This window comes from Acinonyx jubatus, chromosome A2 (genome assembly GCF_027475565.1).
Source record: "Acinonyx jubatus isolate Ajub_Pintada_27869175 chromosome A2, VMU_Ajub_asm_v1.0, whole genome shotgun sequence".
Taxonomy (NCBI): Eukaryota; Metazoa; Chordata; class Mammalia; order Carnivora; family Felidae; genus Acinonyx; species Acinonyx jubatus.
The window spans coordinates 21510338-21531966 of record NC_069383.1 but is presented as its reverse complement, the minus strand read 5'-3'; the positions used below and the strand labels follow the sequence as shown (position 1 = coordinate 21531966).

The 21629-nt window shown below is 49.5% G+C and overlaps 1 long non-coding RNA gene across 2 annotated transcripts in view; it reads right to left on the bottom strand.

Annotated features, from left to right (window-relative positions):
• Window positions 1-8917: 8917 nt before the first annotated feature.
• LOC113604238 (uncharacterized) overlaps window positions 8918-21629 on the bottom strand; it is a 36207-nt gene continuing 23495 nt past the window's right edge. For both annotated transcript variants that reach the window (XR_003426120.2, XR_008296628.1), the window contains exon 4: window positions 8918-9028. This is a non-coding gene — a long non-coding RNA (uncharacterized LOC113604238). The remainder of the gene's footprint in view (window positions 9029-21629) is intronic.

Here is a 21629-nt window from a genome sequence, read left to right as displayed (position 1 = left end):
AGAACATGCAACTCTTGATCTCAGGGTTGTAAGTTCAAGCCCCACATTGGGTGCAAAGCTTACTTAAAAAAAAAAAAAAACTCGGGGAGGGGGGCACCTCAGTGGTTGAGCAGCCAACTCTTGATTTTGACTCAAGTCATGATCCCGGGGTTGTGGGATCAAGCCCTGCATCAGGCTCCACACTGAGAGTGGAGCTCGCTAACAATTCTTTCTCCTTTTGCCCTCCCTGCTCGAATGTGCATGCTCACTCTCTCTCTCTCTCTCTCTCTCTCTCAAATATATATATGTAATCTTTATATTTTATAGTATATATAATTTTATATTATATATAATTTTATATTATATGTAATTTTGTGTTATATATGTTATTATATATAAATATATACATATATGTTTATATATAATTTTTGTCTCCAGAGATGTAAAACTCTGGAAGCAAAAATTGTTGATGAACTTTGAAAAATAGAACACTCTGGGGCACCTGGCTGGCTCAGTTAGTAGAGCATGAGACTTGGTCTCAGGACTGTGGGTGTAGAGATTACTTAATAAATCTACACATTGGGTGTAGAGATTACTTAATAAAATCTTAAGGGGTGCCTGGGTGGCTCAGTTGGTTTAAACGTCCGATTCTTGTTTTCGGCTCAGGTCGTGATAGGGCAGTTTGTGAGTTCAAACCCCGAATCGGGCTCTGTGCTGACAGCTTGGCACCTGCTTGGGCTCCCTCTCTCTCCCTCTGCCCCTCCCCTGCTCTCACTCTCTCGAAATAAATAAATAAACGTCTTTTAAAAATCTTTAAGAAAAGAAAAATATAACCCTCTTTGTAGTTGTTTCCCCTCTCCCTTCTTCCGGGTTCTTTTCTCAGTCTCCCCTAGTGTTCCCACAGGTTGGTGTCTGATACTGGCCACAGCAAATCATTTTAACCCCAGGAACGAATGCTATGTTATCTCAGGAAGTGCCTCGCGATTGTTGCTTTTTTAAGCCCCCAAATCTTGGAAGCCCATTTATGGACACTTCTCTGTGCTGCTTTTTGAGAATCTCTGTAAGTGCCCCCAGAGATAGTGAGGGACGTAGGAGCACCTGAGGTCAAGACCTAAGGCGGGCGGCACCTAGTCCATTCTGGAGGAGGCAGCTTTCTCCCCTTCCCTCCTACAGAGACACCGGAGAGGGAATCTCACTCACAGTTCCTTCGCCCCTCAGGGAGGATCCGGCAGTTCTGTGGCCACAGAGTTCTTGCCTCCGACTCCATCAGGGACGCGAGCTTCCTTGGTTAAAACTGTTCAGACTCGGAGCCTAAGTTCAGTGAGAAAGTGTCGCTGGGGACCACCTGTCACAAAGAACATCCCCCTCCCCTTCTGATGACTCAAAGGCCTTTTTAAGAGCAACCCCCACCTACAGGGTCAGAAGCCTGGGCTGTTGGGGTACCTGGGTGGCTCCCTTGGTTAAGCCTCTGAATCTCGATCTCGGCTCAGGTCATGACCTTGAGGTTCCTGGGATCAAGACCCTGGAGGCGCTCTGTCTGTGCTGGTGGTGCGCAGCCTGTTTGGGATTCTGTGTCTTCCTTTCTTTACCCCTCACTCATGCACACACAATGCTCACTCTCTCTCTCTCAAAATAAATAAACTTAAAAAAAAATCTAGTCTTAAAAAAAAGAAGAGGGGATTGCCTCTTTGTTGCGTGCTCATCTGTTGCTGTGCAAACCCGCATAAGCTCCTCGGTGCCCCGCCTTTCGGCCCCATAGCCCCACACCCCCAAACCCGAAGCTCAGCCCCCTCATTTGCCTCCAGTGGCCTGCCAGAGTTTTGTTTTTGTTTTTTCCCCTCCATTTTTGAAACCAAAATCACCAAGGCGGCAAGGTGTTACTTGAGAACTGAGGTGCACTCATCACGAAAGGACTCCTTGGGCCACGGAAAGTCAGCGAGTCTGGACCTGCCCAAATTTCTCACCCAGGACTCAGTCCTTAAAGATGTTTTCTTCTTCATGCATCAAGTACAACTAATAATCCCCCCCTAAGGTTTGCTGAGCACTTACTTTGTGTCAGGCCTTGTGCGAAGTGCTTTGTAAGCGTTGTCTTATTTCATTTTCTCCACAAACCTGTGAGGAAGGAATTAGGGTTTTCCTAGCTTATAGATAAGCAAACAAACTCAGTAACTTGCCCAGAGGCAGACAACTAGTTAGTGGCGGAGCTTCAGAACCGTGGCAGCCGCCTGCGCATGCTCAGAACCTTTGTGCTCTAGTTATTTAGAAGAAATGCGGGGGCGCCTGGGTGGCTCAGTCAGTTGAGCGTCCGGCTTGGGCTCAGGTCGTGATCTCGCGGTTCGTGGATTTGAGCCCGCCGTCGGGCTCTGTGCTGACAGCTCGGAGTCTGGAGCCTGTTTTGGATTCTGTGTCTCCCTCTCTCTCTGCTCCTCCCCCACTCGCGCTCTGTCTCAAAAATAAATAAGCATTAAAGAAAAATTACAAAAAAAAAAAAAAAAAAGAAGAAGAAGAAAAGAAATCCGCCCTTCAACTGAAAACTTTTTGGGCTCTTTTTCTAGGGTCAGCTCGCAAACACCCTTTCCGCAAGCCTGTCCTGAGCCGTTCCGCCCGTGGCACTTTATTCATACAACGTTGGAGCTCTGGCCCTACCAGGATCCATGGGGGCGCCTGAGGGGTACCTGGCTGGTTCAGTCAGAAGAGCGTGCAGCTTGTGATCTCAGGGTCATGAGTTCGGGCCCTGGTTTGGGTGCAGACATTACTGAAAAAATAAATAAACAAACTTAAAAAAAATGGTGGCACCCAAGCCTGTTCTCCCCACCCCTGCCCTTGCTTTACAGGGAGGGTGTTGCCTTACATCCTTCACTGGCGCCCCCAGCTCCTTGAGAAGCCCCACCAATGTCTTCTGATGGAAAAAATGGTAAACACGAAGGTGGTGGATTCTGTCACAAGCAATTCTGAGGACCAAGGAGAGCGTCCTGCTTAGTTGGGGTCCTGGAGAAGAGAGATGGAGTGAAAGCGATGATCTCAGAGCTTTAAAAAATTTACAGTCTAACTGGGAGGTTACGCATGCACCTTTGAACTATATAGCCCAAGGCTTTATGAGGACACAGCAGCAAGGGCACAAAGATGTTTATCTACATCTTCGTTTTGGACACAGATGAACTGAAAACATTTTTTGAACTAGGTAGCAAGTCACATGATTCAGAAGTAAATGGATTATGACCACTCTCCTTTTCCTCTTCCCCCCAGCTCCTTATTCCCCTCCATGCAGACAACCAACTCTATTCCTCTCTTTTGTGTTCTTCCAGAGAGATTTTATACATGTGCCAGAAAAAATAGTTTTAGTTATAATATATTGTGCATATATGTGTATATAAAACATATATATTAGCTATACAAATAAATTAGCTATATATGTTATAGCTAAAATATGTAACATGTAATATATATGCATTTTATGAATTGCTTTTGGCTGGGATATCCAGTAATATAATAGGCCATCAATTAAAATCCAACATTTAATAAGCTCACTATCTGCACAGGCTTTGTTAGAAAGTGGATCCCAAGGGGAATATAACAGAAAACTTAAACCCTGTCTGCAAACAGCTCCCACTTAGGATTGGTTAAAACCTGTCCTATTTCAGTTAATTCAGCCTACACTCAGGAGTAGGCTGGGCAGGGAGTGGGGACCAGGGGGGTAAGGAGAGAAGATGGGGTGGCATTAAGTTTAAAGGAAAATTAACCACTTTTCTCTACTTTGTGTCTCTGGAAACTCACCATAAAGTGAGTCATTGTAAAGCAGATCACATTTTCTTCATAAAAATAATGAGGCAGCTGGAGGTCACATCCTAAGTAAGGCCTTGGCATCCAAAACCACAGATACGACTAGAGATGTCATGAGAGCAAAGAACGATAAACCTTTCTAATCACTTAAAATAATAAAATTATGCTCCAAAGCGTTTTACAAATGTACATAAATGTACCAATCATATTGATTACACAAAGGGCCCCAATCAGCCATAAAACGTACATGCAGCACATAAAAGGTACAGCATTTCTGCCTCATAAATCTTCCCAGGACTGATACATTACTTGTGATAAGCATTAATTTAAAGATTAATTAACAATAATTCTCCCTGCCCTTCATAGAAGTTAGAAAGGCTTTTGAGAATAATTTGAAGATATTTTGAGATAATGATTAAGAGGCATTTTTGATTTAATAATTCAATAAATTTTGCGATACCTTTTAGGCATCCTGAGCTCATTAAAAACTTATCCAAGAAAGTTTGAACCACTGCCTAATTGTTCCCCCAGTAAATTTTCTTTGATGGAAACGGAGATGTTCAAAATCATCCCTTTGATCTTAACGTTGCCCTCAAAGTAGCAGTGGCTCATTCAGAAGGCAAAAATTTTTAGCACAAACTTTGTGTTAAACACTGAGGATTAAAAAAGGAGGGGCACCTGAGTGGCTCAGTGGGTTGAGCGTCCAACTCCTAATGCTGGCTCAGGTCATGATCTCAGTGGTACATGGGTTCGAGCCCCACATCAGTTCCATGACAGCATGGAACGTGCTTGGGATTCTCTCTCTCTCTCTGTCTCTCTCTCTCTCTCTCTCTCCCCCCCCCCCACTCCCCTGCTCACACTCTCTCTGTCTCTCTCAAAATAAATAAATACACTTAAAAGAAAAAAAAGGAAAAAAAACTGTAGTGGACTCATAGTTGGCTGGACAGTTATGAACATAGAATCCACAGCAGTTGCCTTTTTGAATATTTATTAGGTACTATGCTCTGGTACAGTTAGCTCATTCTATCTTCCCACTAAGAGGAAGGTATTCCTTTGCATGTATTTCAGAGGAGGACACATTACAATTACCCGGGTGTTATGGATTAGATTGTGTCTCGACAAATAATACACTGAAGTCCTGACCCCCAGCATCTGAGAATGCAAACTTATTTGGAAATAGGGTCATTGCAGATGTAATCTGGTAAATTAAAAGGAGTTCAAAATGGAGTGGGATTGGCCCTTAATCCCATAAAACTGGTGTCTTTCTAAGAGGAGAGAGACAGAGAGCAGAAGGCTCTCCAGACACAATGCAGGAAGACAGCTGAGTGAAGAGAGAGGCAAGGCAACGTGTCAAGGATCGCCAGCTGTCACTAGTGGAGAGGCATGAAACAGCTCCCCCCTGGCCCCGAGAAAAAAATCATTACCAACACCCTGATCTCAGACCTCTGGCCTCCAGAACTGTGAGACAATACAGTTCTGAGTTTTGTAAGCCCGGCTTGGGTCGCTTTGTCAGAGCAGCCCCAGGAAATGGACACCCCAGGGGACACAGAGGGTGAGGTGGACCCAGGCTGGATCTGCTTCTGAGCCCCCTCTCTCAGATACCATCTTGAGGAGTGGGAGAAGTGTGGCAGAGGGGCCGGAGGCTCTGTGGAGGACAGAGAGGAGTAGCCACCTCTGCCCAAGGTTCGGCATCTAGGAAGGCTTCTCAGAGGAGGGGACCTATGAGCCGGATCTCAGTGGCTAAGCAAGAGTTTGCCAGGGCTGGGAGGGTGGCGGTGGAAGGTTAGGCTGGGCAGAAGCCTCCTCATGCAGAGGCAGAAATGACTGCACAGGAGGGAGCTGGGGAGATGACAGCAGGTCAGTGTGACTGGTGCAGGCGGTGGCGGGTTTTGCCCATAAAAAGAACTCCTTAAAAGTGAGGATCGAATCCCCGTTTCTTTCCTTCCCCGTCTGTTACCTCCTTGCTGTAGTCCAAGGGGCTGTTCCAACTCCACTGGCCTTCCTGGGCTCGTTCTTCTGCCCTCACAGCCCCTGCCCTCACCATCCCTGTGGCTGTCCCCTCTGGCCCTTGGGTCTGGCCTCAGAGGTACCCACCCTCTGCCTCCAGGAAGGCTTCCTCATGATCAATCACCACGTTCTGTGATTATTAATCATGGTGCCTTTCAATAACTGAAACCATCTGATTACCATTTGCATACTCTGTGTTGTCTGCCCTTAAACATAAGCTCCACCTAAGCAGGGACCTGATCTAGCTTGTCTCCAGAATTGAGAACCAGGTCTGGGAGTTAGGGATATCTTCTATAAAGATTTGTCAAATGAACGTAGGAAGAACTTTCTAGCAGTGAAAGCAATTTAAAAAATAAAGTGGGGGAGGGGCACCTGGGTGGCCCAGTCAGTTAAGCGTCTGACTCTCGGTTTCGGCTCGGGTCACGATCTCCCGGTTCATGGGATGGAGCCCTGTGTCGGGCTTTGTGCTGACAGAGCAGAGCCTGCCTGGGATTCTCTCTCCCTCTGTCTTTCTGCCCCTCCCCATCCCCAAATAAATGAATAAACTTTAAAATAAAAATAAAAGTAAAATGGCCCCAGCAGGGCCTATCACTAAAGTGGCTCAACAGAAGCACTACAGGTGGGCCTTGGGGCATGGAAGGTCATTAGACTAAAACTCCTGGACCCTGAGCATGGCTCCATGAAGACCAGGGCCTGACATGAGGGTAGACTCTGTTTCCACTGGGACTTGGGTCTATCAGAGGGAGGCCTTTGCCTACGTCAGGGCCGAGGAGCCTCCCGAAAGGGAATTCAGCCTAAGGAACAAGAGAGTCATGCACATCGCTTAGGTTCTAGAACAACAGGCCAAGGCCAGGGAGGAGATTCAATTCCGGGCCAGCAAGCGTCTGTTCCCAAGGCTGTGCTGTGGGCCAGCTGCCATACAGAGGGGGCTGAATCACAAAGAAAAGAAAAGCAAAAAGAGACTCTTAGGTAACATCTCTCCTGGGCACCAAGAGGGCATGGGGGCTCTGGTTGACAGAAGCTCCATCAAGGGCAGAGTGTCCCTGGAGAGCTGCTGAGCGGTTGGGAAGGTCATGCCCTGGTGTGGATGTGGCCTGCCTAGAATATGGGGTCCCCTTGCCTTTACTAGCACAAAGGTGCCTTCTGGACCTGGAATCACAACAGGAGGGCAAGATGTTGGTGGCCAGACTGGACGGCTGTGACATTACATGGAATACCCACAGGCTGGGGATTCAGGAGGGCAGGGCGTGTGCGGCAGGGATCCAGGAAAAAACTGTCCAGGTCACAGCTTTGGTGGCCCTTTCTTGCCCCTGAACAAGTTGTGTGTGCAAAACAGATTTGCTTCTGGCCCTCAAATCAGTGAATGGTCCCCCTCGTCTCGAGTGTCCTAGGCACTTCCTGACACTTCCTGCTATGCTGTCAGGTGCTTCGCACTTCAGTGGTGAGCCAGGAAGAAAATCAATAACACCAGAGTTGCGAGGGATTTCTCACCAACTTGTCTGTTCCTTCTGGCACCCACCACGGAAAGAGAGTGAATCTCTACCTTCCAGGGGCCTGTGGTCTATTTGGAGAGGTAAGACACACACACGCACACACACACACACACACACACACACACACACAAGCCCAAGCCTGCACTGGAGGTCTGCATTCATCTGCATTGACGGCGGCGGGGGGGGGGGGGGGGGGGGTGCAAGGGAGGGGAAATATTTTAGTCAGTGACTAAGCTCAAGGCACACAAATCTTAACTTTCTTGTCCACAGAGAGGTGTGACATTAAAGGGTGCTTTTGGAGAAGAGCTAACAGTAATAGGGATAAGGACATTGGTGCCTGAATAGTGGCCCACACTGTCCACAGCCTGGTGGGACCAAAGTGGCAGGGTTGGGGGGGTGGGTTGTGGAGGGACGCAGCAGACTGACCCATGAGGGTATGTATCATGGGTCTTGTCTTTTTTATCATTGAATCCCCAGGGCCTGCCTCAGTGCCCAGAGCATAGTAGGTGTTCAAGGAATCTCTGTGAAATGAGTGAAAACAAGTCGCTGCGATATTGTGGTTTGTGTGGCTAGAACATCTCCACGGGTCTGCTCCCTTGCTGCTGTGGGTTTATTATTGTTACCATTGTTATCATTGTATTGTTCTGAGTTTAATTTTCCCCAGGACCAGGAGAGCTCCAGGTGCAGACCAAGTCTTCTGATCCTCTGACCCCTGGCCCAGGTACTTCCCATTCCACGCTGATGGCAAGCAAGTGAGCCAAGTAAGGGAGCCCTGGTCTCACTTCAAACCCCTGCTCACTCCCTCCTGCCCCCTCCCCCTTTCCCTGTCTCCTCAAAGACAACTGTCTTTACCTTCTTGGAAGAAGGGGAGCTCCCAAGACACGCCTCGCCCTCCCTGCTTCCCTGCAGCCCCCCCCAGCTGAGATGGCTGGATACAGCGCGAAAGTCCGGGGCTCCCAAATTGGCCTGGAAAACAACGCAGCTGTACCCGATCTCAGTTAATCCAGCACATGCTGGCACTACCATCTCAGGATTGCACAGTAAGTGATGTACAGCATGCAGAAGTACTCTGTGAATTTTGAAGTCTATGCAAATGTTCATTATTTTCATCTTTTGAGCTCAACCTCTCTGGAATGTCTCTGTGTGGCTTCCAAACCTCACTCTGAGAAAGGGAGGGACATCTATTTACGCTCGTGTCTTTCCTGTGTGTGTTGGGGGGAAGTGCTGTGGGGGAGAGCATTAGGATGGGGGTCCGTGCAAGGAGGGAAGAGGGGATGGGAAAGGGAGGGGACACCTGTTTTTTAAATGGTTATTGATCTTTGAGAGGGGGCAGAGTCAGGGGGGGCAAGGGATCGGAAGCCAGCTCTGTGCTGACAGCCGACAGCCTGAGGTGGGGCTCGAACTCACGAAATGTGAGCTCATGACCTGAGCTGAAGCTGGATGCTTGACCAACTGAGCCACCCAGGCGCCCCCGGGGGACATATGTTTTGTAGGGAGCAGGAAGAGGAGCAGGAGTTTGTCAGACAAGCATGGAGGCCTGACCAGTTTGCATCCTGCACCTGAGCTCAGAAATAAACTTGCATGAGGCAGACTTTTATTCTAGGTGAATTTTGAGTAGAAGGGGAAGTTATCAGTTCAACAATGATTTATTAAATTTCTACTATGTTCTCTGAAAGCACCATAGGAATATATGAAAAAAGTACAGTAGAACTGCACTGCTCCAGATCTCACATTTCTGACAATCCATCCTTCTGGAAGAGAGTCAAGAACTAGGAAGGAAAAAAGGTCATTGATTAGTCAGAAATACACCACAAAGTACACACATAAATACACACATTTGTATATTTACTCTGGGCCTATTAACTTTTAATTTGCACATGGCTCTAGCAAACTTATTTATCTGTTTATTTATTTGTTTGTTTATTATTTTTGTTTTAAATAATAGTTGTGGCTATGCCTTTTTATTTATTTTTTATTAAAAATTTTTTTTAATATTTATTTTTGAGAAAGAGAGTGTGAGCAGGGGATGGGCAGAGAGAGAGGGAGACACAGAATCTGAAGCAGGCTCCAGGCTCCGAGATGTAAGCACAGAGCCTGGTGCGAGGCTTGAACCCATGAACTGTGAGATCATGACCTGAGCCGAAGTCAGACGCTTAACTGACTGAGCCACCCATCTGCCCCGCCTTTTTTTTTTTTTTTCAGGTTTTCTTTTTTGTAAGTCATGTCTCCACCCAATATGGGGCTGGAGCCCACAACCCCCCAGATCAAGAGTCCCATGCTCCAGGACTGAGCCAGCCAGGCGCCCCCAGTTGTAACAGATTTAGATGTTACAAACTTGAAAGAGAGTTGCTACTATGGATGGGTCTATAAACAGTGGTCTAAAATTAGCCTAAAAACAAGGTAGGAGAGAAGGAAATCTAGCAAAACTGGTTTTGAAAGTCAGAGTCAGCTGTGATTTAGCGTGTGTGGAAAATGGCCTTCTGTATACCTCAATAACTTTTGTGTTGACCTCATTGTATGACCACATGGTACACAGGGCAACCTCTGAGAGCCAGAGAGGTGAAGGAACTTGCTGAAGTCTGCATAACCAGCCGGGCAGCTTAAGTGGTACCCAGGTCTCCTTGTTCTACCTGGCCCAGGGTTCTTTCCACTGCTCATACAGGGATCCTAACTGAGACCCCAAGTTCCCAAGAAAACCTCAAATTCTGTTCTAGGTCTTCTATCTGAGACATCGGGAACATGTGTGCCTACTTTTAGAAAGAATTCCTTCGTAAATGATGATAATGAAGAAAAGATTGGGATCCGACAGAGGTCCTGTGTGCCCTGTGGCCCCCAAACACATACACCAGCTATCTGGAGGCAAAGACTAACCCTGAGGAAGCAGACAGACAGCAAAGATTTTGCTCTGGGAGAAAGAAAAGGTCCGTCCCTTCCTTCTATGGGGCCCATGCTGACTTTGAGGGTCAGACTAGGCAACGAGAACCAGAAGACGGTGTCAACGGGGGTGCTGATGGCAGGGCAGGCTTGTGATCCCCTGGCATGCGCCAGGGGAGTGTGTGGGACATCTCATCAGGTATATAAATACCGGGCAGGCTTATTATTGGGTGTATACGGCCGCATTATTTTAATTCAGTGATCCTGTCCCCGGTGGTGGGCATCCCGCCAGTCTGCATTCCCACATCCTGCTGCCGACTCCGGGCCCACCCGTTTCTATATTGAGGAGCTCCTCTCCATAAATAAAGAACAGGAGTCAGGCACGAAAGAAAGGCCATTTAGAGTGCTGGGAAGGCTGTCACATGGCCCAACAAAGGGCAGGAAGTGCCGGGCGGTGGCCCTGTGTCGGTCCCCAGACCCAGCTCACCTGGCTGGGCTGTAGGGTCTTTGTGCAACAAATGTCAGGCCCAAGTCCTGAACTTCCTGCCATTTGTCAGGCTGTGCTGTGACCCAGAGTTCACCGAAATGCTTGCTGCTCCCAACAATACACACATACATCCTTTGGAAAAATTCTCTCTCTTTCTCCTGTCCAGGCAGTGATGGCTTTTTATGGAAGAGGCCGGGGGGATCCAGGGCTGAGCCATGGAAAGTTTCAGTTGTATTTCTCTTCTGAAGAAGCCTGGCTCAGACACAGCAGGGAGAGGGCAGGATCCCAGGGCCAGGGGACAGAAAGAAGCCCCGAGGTCCCACCCCGGCTCTGCTCCAGACTGGCTTGGAGCTGTGAGGACATGGGGTGGGGGTGTCTGCTTCTGTGACCCATTTGCTTTCTGCTCCCTAACGAGACTCCAGAGTCTCTGTTCCACCTGTCTCCCCTGGGGCCCCAGGATTTCTCTGCCCCAGAGTAGGCTGCAATCAGCATCCAGAATACCTACATGCCCACAGAGGTGAGCCTCCTGGAGCAAAAAATCAGGCCATGTGTCTGAAACAGAGGCTCAAGGATTGGAAGCCATGTCCCTGGCTCCCAGCTGCATCCTGGGACTCAGCGACTCAGGTCACTTCTTCTCTGGGCAACGACGGAAGACTTTAACCACCTGCTCTGCTCACTTGGGCTGTGCTCAGCTGCACACAGTGGCTCCCAGATACTGGGATAAACATTGGTCAAGTGGTCCCCTGTCCCCTGTAAACTGAAGAAAGAGAAACGTGATATATTTTCCAGCTTGCTAAATTTATTCCATTGAAAGGACCATCCCTTCATTCTGAGATTATGTTCTGAAGTGAAGAAAAAGAAAAATGTGAATTTCCCCATGCTGCTAAGCGTATTCAGTTTTAAGGGTTGTCCTTTATGCTGGCATTATCTTCTTCCTTCCTCCCTAACATGACTTTCTTAGTGTTAAAATGTGCTTTTGTTTATGACATCCCAGTAATTTAAAAACGTGTTTATTTGGTGCCCCTGGCTGACTCAATCAGAAGAGCAGAGGACCTTTGATCTCCAAGTTGGAGCCCCATGTTGGGCATGGAGATTACTTAACAAACAAACAAACAAACAGACTTTAATAAATTTAAAAAAATAAGTGTTTTTGTTTGATTGAACAAAGAGGTGACAGTTCCATGCTAGCCCTCTGAACAAAAAACAAAAACAAAAACCAAACAACCACCAGCACCTGCAGCTTGTAAAGGAACCACACGAGGTGCATGGAAGAGGAAGACTGGGCTGTCTCCCTCAAGGGGCTATGGCTTGGTGGAGGGCCACAGACCTGCAATGGTGACACATTACAAAATCTCAAGGGACTCTGTGCCAAAGTGTGGGACCAAAGCTACTGGTGCCATTGGAGCTCAGAGGGGAGTCTGGCCCGAGAGAGTCTTTTCCATAGCAAGCACTCAATTAACAGTGGCTGAATAAACGAATGACGGGAAACCACTGAAGAGGACTTAAGAAAATTGGGACTTGGGGGGCAACTGGGTGGCTCAGTCAGTTGAGCATCAGACTCTTGATTTCAGCTCAGGTCATGATTTCATCGTTCGTGGGATCGAGCTCCCACATTGGGCTCTGCCCTGACAGTGCAGAGCCTGCTTGGGATTCTCTCTCTCTCCCTCCCCCCCTCACCACCCCCCCACCCCCCCCCCCCCCGCTCCTCCTCAGTTCGCACATGCACACACACTCTCTCTCAAAATAAATTTTAAAAAAGGAAAATTGGGACTTGGAGGGGGAGGAAGTCTTGGTGAGGGGGCGGAGATAATGAAAGGTATTGCTGGTCAGCGTGTCAGCCCAAGCACAGGCACAGAGGCCCAAAAGAACACGCTTATATGGGGGCTGCGGGGACTAGTGTGACTGAAGCAGAGACAGTACTAATCGGAATGGTTGGCTCTGATGTTAAATAAGTGCAGATGCGCCTTGAGATGTGTTTGGACTGGATGCAGCCATTAATGGGGAGCCATGGCAGGTTCTTGAGCAGGGCAGTGCCAGGGTGAAATGCTAGATGAAGGCGATGACCCTGACAGCTGGTGTGTAGGGCTCAGAATCAAGAGCCTGGGGAGCAGCCAGAGGACTCCAACCTGGGAGGGCAGGGGGTGAGGGTGTGGGCAGTAGGGCTGGTGAGGGGGCACTGCCAGGATGGCAGGAGGACTGAGACTTTCATTCGGGAGTCTAGGAAAGTTTTGACATGCCTGAACAGACGGAGATATGGGAGAGGTAAGAGGTTCGGGATAAGACCGATGAGCTTGGCTACGGGTTTGCCAGCTTTGAGATGGCCGGACTGGCGAGTGTAAGTGTGCAGCCGCCCAGGGCTGTAGTGAGAGAGCTGGGGAAGGGACCCCGGCCTCCTCGCCGAGGGACGGGAGAGGAGAGGCCACCTGGTGCTCCTGTGGCTGTGGTCAGGGGATGGGGGGGACCCCATGGGAGCGGGGGTGCTGGCCCTTCCCAGGAAGATCTCCAGCTTGGCTCAATAATGTGTGGAATTCAGGCCTGGATTGAAGGAGTTGAAAGCCGCCAGTGAGGGACTCTCTCCGGGAGGGGGGCTGTCAGGCAGGCCAGCCTGTCCACTCTAGCAGCTTAGATAACCCGGAGCTATTTCAGGAAGAGAGTCCTAAGAAGATAAACAGGCCAGTGGCCAGCAGATGGACAGATAACCTGTGCTTACCGGAGGAAAGGCAAGAGGGCCCTCTGGGGACAGGGTCCTTCGAGACAGGAAGGTGCCAGGGTGCGTCAGAGGGGGGAGGTGTGGGGCTGCACCTGGGGAGGGGGCGTCTCATCCCCCCGGGCCCTGCCAGGCAGAAGCCCCTGTGATTCTGATGGGAAATGGAGACAGGAAGTTCCCTCAAGTCCAGAAGCTTTGGAACTTACTTGGGGTCCGAGTGCCCCCAAACAGCCCGGAGATCGCAGGCTTTTTATGTTTTACTCTTTCAGGTTGTCCGGGAATCAGTTGCCTGCCCGCATTTACTGGCGGCACGGCCCCGGGGTGGTGCAGTGCGTGCGTGTGTGGGCTGGTGGTTGTAGAAGTTGAGTGTGTGTGATGTGTGGGTGTAACGTGTGTGGTGTGTGGGGGTGGTATGGGGGTGAAGTATGTGTGTCGTAGATATGTGTGTGTGCAGCATGCACGCGTGGGGTACGGGTGTGCTGTGGGCGCGGGGTGTGCGTGGGTGCGGTACATGTGTGTATGTGTGTGTGTGCGCGCGCGCAGTGGGTGTGGGGACTGTAAGTACAGTATGTTGTGCGGTGTGTGTTTGAGGGTGTGTGTGTGTGTGTGTGCAGTGCGTGTGAGGTCTGTGGGTCCAGTATACCGTGGGGGGTGTGCGTAGTACGTGTATACGGTACGAGCGTGCGGCACGTGTGCGGGGGGCAGGTACGTGTGTGTACGCGTGAGTAGCACGTGTGTGCAGCGGCGGCCGGCGGGGGGCGCGTGCCCGTGGTGTGAGGGGCGGGCAGTCCTGGCAGGCTCGGGCCCAGGTCCCACCCTCACCCCCTTGAAAACAGCGCTGTGGCAGCGGTGGCCCTCGGCAACTTCAGAACACGCTCTGAAGCCCGAAACCACCACGAGACGCCTTCAGGATTCAGTTCCAGGCCGCAGGCAGCCACCGTGCCCACCTTGCCCTCCCGGGGACCTCCTTGTCTATGTGTTTTCCTGTCTCTGGGCCCCTGTTTGCGCCATTTCCTCTCTGTGGAAGGCCCTGCCCATCCTCTCCACCTCAAAAAGCATCTTTGTCCTTGAAGGCTCGGCTCCCAGACCCCGGACAGTGACACCTTCATGGGCACTTTCCTGGTTCAGGCCCGCTGCCCTCCGCCGGCTCCGGGCTCAGAGCTTCCCATAAGACAGGCTTATGGCAGTGGGTGGGGCTGTGGCCATGTGCTGAGCCCGCTGCACTGAGACACCACAGGGGCGAGGGTGGGGAGCCGGGCCCAGGCACTGGCCCCGGCCCCCGGGCTCCTCTCCGGGCCTCCCCGCAAGGCTTTGCTCCATCCACACACGGGCCTCACTGCAGCACGTTTTCTCATGGCCGTCTCTACAGGACCTCACACCTGGTTCTGTACCTCAGTTCCTGACTCTCCTGCTGGCACTGCCATCCTACAGGCACCCAGGCTTAAACACTGGGCTTCCTGGGCGCACCTAGGTGGCTCAGTGAGTTAGGCATCTGACTTTGGCTCAGGTCATGATCTCGCGGTCCATGGGTTCGAGCCCCGTGTCGGGCTCTGTGCTGACAGCTCAGAGCCTGGAGCCTGCTTCCGATTCTATGTCTCCCTCTCTCCCTGCTCCTCCCGACTCATACTCTGTCTCTCAAAAATAAATAAACATTACAGAAATAATTTTAAAAAAGCGAACTGGGCCTCTTCCACTGTCCTGCATGTGTATGCACGCTCAAGTGTGTGTGCATGACAGAAAGAGAGAGGGAGAGAGAGAGGGAGACGAGTCACTGACCACATCTGTTCTTCTGGTCAGTGGCTGGACTCATGACAAGGAAGAAGATGTCATGATGTCTCTTGTCACTGTCCTTCCCCACTTCAGGTTTTGGTTTCCTCTGATTAGACTACGCAGTAACAGCAAACATTGATGAGGTATTGGTTAGGGTCAAGGTGACAACTCCTTCGCCCCCTAGAGACAACGCAGCAGGGAACATCCAAAGCACAGCCCCCCAACCCCGCCCCACAGACCTGGGTGAGCGTTTCCTTGGGTAGCCAAGGAATGGGTCCTGCCACAGTGCTTTCCAGAACGGCCACACCGCTCCACTCCCAACTTGCCTATCTTGTTACCAACCACAGAGCATTTCATGTGCCTCTGAGCTTTCTCCCCCCATGTGGTCTGTTCGTACCTTAGGCCTGTCTGTCTTCTGTTGGGCTTGATGCCCTACCCCTGTCCTTTGTATATTCTAGATTTTACCTAGAATTAGAATAAACTCAGTGTTGGTTTTAGACCTGGCAATGGCTTCTCCCATTCTATCATCCATCTATTAATTTTGTTCATAGTATCCTTCTTTGTCAATGAAGCCTTCATTTTGATGTAGAAAAAGGAAATGTTTATTTTTTTCAGTGTTTATTTTTGAGAGAGAGAGATTGTGCGCATGAGCAGGGGAGGGGCAGAGAGAGAGGGAAACAGAGGATTCAAAGCTTTTAGCACAGAAGTCATAAACCAAGAGATCATGACCTGAGCCAAAGTTGGACGCTTAATCGACTGAGCCACCCAAACATCCCCCCCAAAATCAAACTTTTAAATTTTTGTGCATGCTTTTGAAATTTTAAGATGTCCTTTCCAGTTTCTAAGTCACGAAAATATTCTCCCATGGGGGTGCCTGGGTGGCTCAGTCAGTCTAAGTGTCCGACTCTGGATTTTGGTTCAGATCATGGTCTTGCTGTTTGTGGGTTCAAGTTCCACATTGGGCTCTGTGCTGACGGCACAGAGCCTGCTTGGAATTCTCCCTCTCTCTCTCTCTCTCTCTCTCTCTCTCTCTCTCTCTCTCCCCCCCCCCCCGCCCTTCCTCCCCATCTCAAAACAAATAAAAAAAATATTCTCCTATACTTTCTTATACTAGCCTTACAAGGTTAATACCTTTTCTTGTACCAGGCTTATACTTTATCTAGTGTTTTCCATAGTGACAGGTACTCTGCAAGTGCTTTGCAGACACTTTGCAGACACTTAACAGGTGGAGACTGCTTCAGATCCATCTATTAACTTGTTCAATGCTCACAACCCTGGGAGGTGGGCACTGTTACTATCATCCCCATGCTACATTTTAGAAAACTGAGGCACAGAGAGGTTAAGTGACTTCTCCAGGGTCACACAGGTAACAAGCTGAAGAATCTAGGAGTCTGGCTCCAGAGACTGTATCTTCAATGTCAATGCTAAACCTTCTCTCTCAGGTGAACTTCACAGCAACCCTTAGCATAATGATTAACTTTATAGGTCACCTTGACTGGCTGAGGGATGGATGCCCAGAGAGTGGGTAAACTGTTTCTGGGTGCATTCTTGAGGGTGTCTGCCTTCTCCCTCAGACTGAATTATCTCACCAGCTTTCCTGGTTCTCCAGCCTGCAAATGGCAGATCTTGGGACTTCTTGGTCTCCATAATGGCATGAGCCAATTCCTACAGTAAATCTCCTTTTGTATGTATCTCTAGGTATCCTGTTGGTTCTGTTTCTCCAGAGAGCCCTGATTAGTACACTCAGAGTAAATGAACAGATGCCACTCCTCCTTGCCCTAGCTCACAGCCCCAGACAGCCGCAAAGTCAGTCTGAGCTTACAGCCTGTGCCCTGAGCCTCTGAACTTCGTTCCCACTGGGAAAGAAAGCCTGAGGTGAGCACCTGGACCTAGGTGGCTCATTTTTAAAAAAAAAATTTTTAAGGTTTATTTATTTATTTTGAGAGAGAGAGAGACAGAGACAGAGACAGAGAGAGAGAGAGGGAGAAAATGCATGTGTGAGCTGGGGAGGGGCAGAAGGAGAGAATCCCAAGCAGTCTCTGTACTGTCATCACAGAGCCCAATGCAGGGCTTGAACTCACAAACCATGAAATCATGACCTGAGCCAAAATCAAGAGTCAGATGCTTAACTGACTGAGCCACCCAGGCACCATAGGTGGCTCATTTTATAAAATACCCCCCCAAATAAAGCAAGTTAAAAAAATAAAGAAAATGATCCCAAAGAATAGGAGTGGGGGCTTGAAGAGAGCAAAGCGGGAAGGAGGGCAAGCCAGTCCAAAGAAGCTCTTCCAGGCTGGCTACTGCCGTGGCAGCTGGGGCTCCATCCTGCTGGAAACCTCTGAGGGAAACATAGAAAGGGTCTCAGAATTGTCCTGTGAAGAATGGGACAGCATATACCCAGAAGCTCCCATTCCCCCACTGGCCAAGAATTATCCTGTCACGTGTATGAGTGTCCAGAGTACCCAGTCATGGAGGAGCCTGGGGGGCAGAATGGTGACAGGTGCATCTGACAGGTGCTGGCAAGGCTGGCTGCTACAGCCACGGCTGGGGGAAGGGTGGGTGCGGAATACGTGAGGCCAGGTGCTGCCTGGAGTTATTACTACTTGACACGTCCCTCCTAGTCTCCAGAAATTTCTCTCCCTGCAGACCTGTCTTGTTTCTCCAAGCAGATCACTGGCTTCTGGGATGTGGGTATGGGCACATCAGCTCATTGATCTTTATTTCCTCATGGTGTCCAGTGAGGTGCTGAGAACAGAGCACACTCTGATACAACAACCTCATCCTTTACTGAACAGCTTTTATGTTCCTGGCAGGTTTGGGGGCGGGGGGGGGGGGTTCTCTACCTCTGCATCACTTTAATCCTAGTGACAGCTCTGCTCTGCTTTTGGGTGAGGACGTACAGGCTGAGAAGTTTAGGGACTCACTGCAACAGAGCTAAACCAGAATCTAGGCTGGTGCCAAACAGGGACTCGGAGCTCCCTGAGTGCTGGTTTAAGGAAGCTCGTGACCCAGCTTCGGTCACCTGGACCCAGGACACCAGGGGGAATGGGGAGGAAGGAGCCTTTACTCAGAGGAAACAGCCAGAGGCTTATAGGCGAGAGAGGCAGGAGAGCTGGGGCTTGTATAAGGAAGAGCACTTTGGCCAAGTGCAGGAAATTTGTGGGAGGCTCTCCTAAAAGAGTGGCTGCTTTGGGGGTGGGGGTGGGAGAAGGTCAGGGCAGGGGAGGTTACTCCTTATGCCTCAGGTGGCAATGGGTGGGGGAGCTTGGGCTGAACTTTAAAATGCCCCAGTCACACTGCAGTCTCCATGAGGGCAGGAGAGACGCAGAGAGAAGCCGCCTTTCTCTGCCCACGAGAGCACCTGGGTACGTGTGTACCTTTGTCATGGTCACGGAGGGTGGAAGATAAATTGGGGTGGTGCCCACTTCCCAGCATATCCCCCTGGTTACATTCTGTCACCAGTCTTAACCCACCCACCAGACCAACCCCCAACCTCACAGCTGAGCGGCCGCTCCACACTTCTGTTACTGGTTTTCAGCAACGAGCCTAACAGTTCTTGGGGGCTCCTCCAGTATGTCACAGGGGAGCAGCTGGGATGCTCTTCCTGTAGACTCCCACCAGCTGCCACCCTTCCCAGGCTTGCACAGTTCAATGGCAGCAGGAATGGAAAAAGGGACAAGAGGTTCCCCAGACCTGTGGCCTGGTCAGCCCTTGACCGAGGTAGGATTTGTCCTTGGTGTCCCTCTCGCATGTTCCTCCCCTGACTTCAGTATAATCTCTGTCTCTGTGAGTAACTGACTTGTCCCCCACTCCTTTAGCCTGGCCCTGGTCCTGGTCCTGGGCTCTGGGTTCACACCACGCTCCCCTCTAATGCCACTTCCAAGAGGCAGCCCCTGCCAACAGTTAGCTGTTTATATTAGTGACATATGTTTAAAAACAGGATCAAACAATGTGTATCACTGTTCAAATCACTCCCCTCCTTCAGTAAGGTCACAGCCACCTTTCCACAGAAGGCACATGGACCCAACTTTTTCTTTTCAGGGACTGCTTGACATTTCAGTACAGGCACATGCCATATTTTTAACAGGCTCACTTCCCATTCTTTACTGAGAAACTGTCATGGATAAAGCTCTATTGTGGGGACCAGAATTTACATTCAAGTAACGAAAACAGGAAATATAACAGTAATTATATAAATAAGCTGGAGCACTATGGATGGTGTTAAGTGTGATAAAGAAAATAAAACCAGAGGGTTTGGGAAAACATCACTCTCGGGTGACACTTGACAACTAAATACAAACTTCTGGAGAACAAGAAGGATGCATACTTGGGCCCCGTCCAGTGTGGACTAGGATGCACACTACTGGTGACACCAGTGAATCCATATGATGTGGACGGTAGACATGGAGACGAGAGGAACCCTGTGGCATGAGTCTTGCCTCTTCCTTACTTGGTGTCCTCAGGGCCAGTGGCAGCAGGTACAGGACAGCTGCCAAGGGATGGGTACATACAGGTACACAGGCTGCTCAGCAGGCCCACGGCCCCTTGGAGTGAGTCCCTAACAGACTAGGCAGGCATGACAGAGCACTGGGCCAGGCCCAGCTGCAGCACTCCCTCACTTTTGTGACCTCTCAGAGTAATAAGGGGACTCTCTTATTTGTAAAACTGAATAAAACACCTAATCTGCCTCCGCTTTCACAAGATAACTTAAATGGAGTTGCTTTAGGGGGCCCCCCGGGGTGGCTCGGTTTAAGTGGCCAACTCTTGATCTCAGTTCAGGTCTTGAGTTCAGGTCATGGGTTCAAGCCCCATGTCAGGCTCTGTGCTGAGTGTCGAGACTGCTTAAGATTCTCTCTCTCGGGGCACCTGGGAGGCTCAGTCAGTTGAGCGTCCGACTTCGGCTCAGGTCATGATCTTGTGGTCCGTGGGTTCATGCCCTGTATCGGGCTCTGTGCTGACAGTGCAGAGCCTGGAGCCTGCTTAGGATTCTGTGTCTCCCTCTCTCTCTGCCCCTCCCCTGCTTGGGCTCTGTCTCTCTCTCTCTCTCTCTCTCTCTCTCTCTCTCTCTAAAAAATAAGTAAACATTAAAAAATAAAAAATAAAAAAAGGCTTCTACATCAGTGTCCTGGGCCTGCTGTAACAAAGCACCACACACTGGATGGGTTTAACACAACAGAAATTATTGTCTCACAGTTCCAGAGGCTGCAAGTTTGAAATCAGGTCGGCTCCTCCTTAGGGGCTCTGAGGGAAATCTGTTCCAGGCCTCTGTCCTAGCTTCTGGTAGCCATCAGCGATCCTTGGCATTCTGTGACAGCATCTCTAATCTCTGCCTCTGTCATCACACAACATCCTCCCTGGGTGTCTGAATCCAAATTTCTCTCTTTTTATGAGGACACCAGTTATTGGATTAGGGCCCACCCTAGTGACCAAGTCTTAACGTGATTACATCTGCAAAGACCCTATTTCTTTCTTTATTCCTCCCTCCCTCCCTCCCTCCCTCCCTCTCTCTCTCTCTTTCTCTCTTTCTTTCTTTCTTATGTTTATTTATTTTTGAGAGAGAGACAGACAAAGCACTAGCAGGGGAAGGGCAGAGAGAGAGGGGGACAGAGGATCCAAATAGGGCTCTGCACTGACAGCAGAAAACCCAATGCAGGGCTCGAATCCACAAACTGTGAGGTCATGACCTGAGCTGCTTTCCAAATAAGGTCACACTCACAGGTACCAGAGTTAAGACTTGAACATATCTCTTTGTGGGCACACAATCCAAACCATTATAGTACTTAATGTCCCCTTCATCATCAGCACCATCATTGTCATCATCACCACAAAGAATCAATGTTAAAAAACAGGGCTCCTGGGTGGCTTAGTCAGTTAAGCATCCAATTCTTGGTTTCGGCTTTGGTCATGATCTCATGGTTTCATGGGTTTCAGCCCCACGCTGCTTGGGATTCTCTGTCTCTGTTCTCTCTGCCTCCCCCCCACTCATGCTCTCTCTCTCTCTCTCAAAATAAATAAATAAACTTTATAAACACACACACACACACACACACACTGGCTCAGTCAGTTGAGCATTAGACTCTTGATTTCACCTTAGGTCAGGAGCTTATAGCACATGGGATGGAGCTCTGTGTTGGGCTCTGCACTGACAGCCTGGAGACTGCTTGGGATTCCCTCTTGCTCCCTCTTTTTCTGTCCCTCCCCTGCATGGGCTTGTGCATGCAAGTGCTCTCTCTCTTCTCTCTCAAAATAAACAAATAAACATTAAAAAACAAACACACCAGGACGCCTGGCTGCCTCAGTAGACACAGCATGCTACTCTTGATCCTATAGGTTGTAAGTTCAAGCCCTACGTTGGGTATAGAGATTACTTAAAAATAAAGTATTTAGAGCAAGCAAGCAAGCAAGCAAGCAAACATACCCAAGTGCATTATCAACAAACTGGATATGCCTGTGTTTGTGTGAGAGAGCCACCTTATTTTAGCAGATGCCTCCACACAACAAAGGTAGGTCCTGCCCAGCACTTCCCAAGCTG